At 44.2% G+C, this 2,500-nt stretch overlaps 1 protein-coding gene across 1 annotated transcript in view; it reads right to left on the bottom strand.

The window, feature by feature from the left end:
* Positions 1 to 2,500, bottom strand: part of sema3bl (sema domain, immunoglobulin domain (Ig), short basic domain, secreted, (semaphorin) 3bl) — a gene marked incomplete at both ends in the record, with an annotated part of 108,617 nt that overhangs the window by 9,336 nt on the left and 96,781 nt on the right. The window lies entirely within an intron of this gene.

Here is a 2,500-nt window from a genome sequence, read left to right as displayed (position 1 = left end):
GCTTTTATAAAACGGTTTCCAAGTATGATAATATAATAATAATAATAATACTATAAGTCCGACTGGCATGGTATTCTGATAGAGTCAGTTGAAACACTACTGTAAGGCGGGACCGCAAGAACGTGCGGGTGATTTGATTGGATCGTTCTGGAGACTGAAGTTGACATTGGCCAATCCTGGCGCTTGCTGAGAAGCTGAGAGCTTTCTGGAAAGCCCGACAGGCAGCTCGAGCGCAGCGCTGCATTCTCAGCGCTTTCTGAGAAGCTGAGTGCTTTCTGCAAAGCCGGACACCAACTAACGTTACGGGGTTAAATGCGGGGTTAAATGCGGGGTTAACAGCCTTTTTTTTTGCAAAGAAGACATTAGACCGCGTCTATTCTTGTACAAAACATAATTTTCTGCGAAGTATTAGTAAAGTTATAAGCGAAGATCGATTCACAAGGATCTGACAGCTGTCTCCGCCATTTGTTTTTTTTGAGGTAACCAAAGGCTTTTAGTAAGAGAGTTGCCATGGCAACCAATAACCCATGGCCATGGGTTATTGGAGTGGGTTATTGGATTTATACAATGGCTGTGAACCAATCAGATTGCTTGATTTGAGAGAGCCGTTTTATAACTGGAGTTATACCATGGTCTGGGTGAATACTCGATTCTGATTGGCTGCAGGGTGTCCATTAAAAAGTGATAATGTACAGTTGGTAAAGTTGTTCAGCCAAATGGTCTGTTCACCATTCATATCAATGCACCATAGTTTCAACAGAGTTATCAAGAGAGCAGTTTGAGCTCTATACCCCCGTTAAGGGTTAATATGACACTTTTGTAAGTTGAGAAAAAAAAATGAGTCGGTCAAAGTAAGTATTTAAATCACCCCTGTGTGCTCAGTTTATCAAAAATAACTCTTATTTACAATTTTGATTTTCGTTTAGGAGATTTCCCTCCTGACAGAAGCCGGCTCTGAGCCATTAACTCATTCAGGGCCAGTTTAGGACTGCCAATATTTAGCACAGGCCAAAGATTTTCATAATTGTTGGTCATCTTTCAAGACCCACAGTAAATTATCTATTAGCACCAGAGTGATTTGCAATACCTCAAAATGAAGATGTACGTCTCTGGGTTCACCAGGAAAAAAAAGTGAGCTTTTAGCATGTTCTGTACTCTACTTATAGCCATTTATATACACCCTGTTTTCACCCAAAATGTCTCTCTGAGAAAAGAAATTGCAGAAAATGGCATTTATGTACACAGCACACAATATCAGGCAGAACTCGCTCTCAATTCTTTTATTTTGAACTGTATTGACATCAGACATGTAAATATTATTCATTATGACACAAATGACAAAAAAAAAATATATATATATATATATATATATATATATGAAGTGCTTTTTTACATTCAACAATACAGTTTGCTCAGTGTGAGTGAGTGTACAGACAGACAGACACACAGACAGACAGACAGACACACACAGACACACACACACACGCACGCACACACACACACACACACACACACACACACACACACACACACACACACACACACACACACACACACACACACACACAGAGAGAGAGAGTTCTCTCCACAGCTGCTGCTAGATCGCACCTCCTTCCCCCTCCTTCCCCATCAGCGTTTTGCCTCCTCTGCTGCTCGTTTCCCTCCTCTCGCTGGGACGAATGCTGCGACACACACAGGAACGGGTCCGCGGCTTGGCTTTGAACAGGCGCTGCTGGAACCGGATCGATCATGTTCGTCACGGTTTGACTAGGCAATCCAGGTTCGCCCTGCAGCAAGGCTGGCACATAGGAACGGGGTCCAGGGACCAGGATCGATCATGTTGGTCACGGGTTTGACTACCGCGGTTTCGATGTCCGCTGCTCTGCAGCAAGTCGATCAGCTCTGCAGCGCGGCGAGGGGGCATTTCAATAGTGTTTCTCCTCTGCAACAAGGAAGCGCGTTTCTCCTCCTTTCCACCTTCTTCCTAATTTCAAACAACAGCTGCGGTATGTGTTTGATAACGTGCTGTCGGCTTGACTTTGAGGTTAGGGACCCGAAACTATGTCACAGGCTGGGTAAGTGTTTCAACTATGCGCTGCACTCATAAAAACAAAAACACGTCAAACACGTCATTGGCGGGGAGGGCTATTTCTGATAACACGTCAAAGACGTCATTGCGGTGAATGAGTTAAGTGACGCGCGTGCCTCTGCAAGCTGAGCGGGGGCGAGCTGCAGAATCCGACTGTAACAAAACTGCCCTCTGAACACGTGTAGCATCATGTCCCATGTTGTGGTCTGAGCGAGGGGACTATTTTCTCTGCGGTTCCTAAATAATCTCCAAGGTTACAATTTTGATTGCAAAACACATGAAAATATAAATGAATGGTCTGTTTTTGTTGGTAAGTGACCATGGTATAAGCGGGTTAATGCACGACGAGGTGTCCATTATCACTTTTTAAGGGACTTCGCGGAAGCAACCATCCTCGGCTTCGCCTTGGAC

Source organism: Poromitra crassiceps (genome assembly GCF_964638095.1).
Source record: "Poromitra crassiceps genome assembly, chromosome: 20".
In the NCBI taxonomy this organism is placed as follows: Eukaryota; Metazoa; Chordata; class Actinopteri; order Beryciformes; family Melamphaidae; genus Poromitra; species Poromitra crassiceps.
Note: the sequence above shows the minus strand (reverse complement) of the source record. Positions and strands in the feature narration are given on the sequence as shown.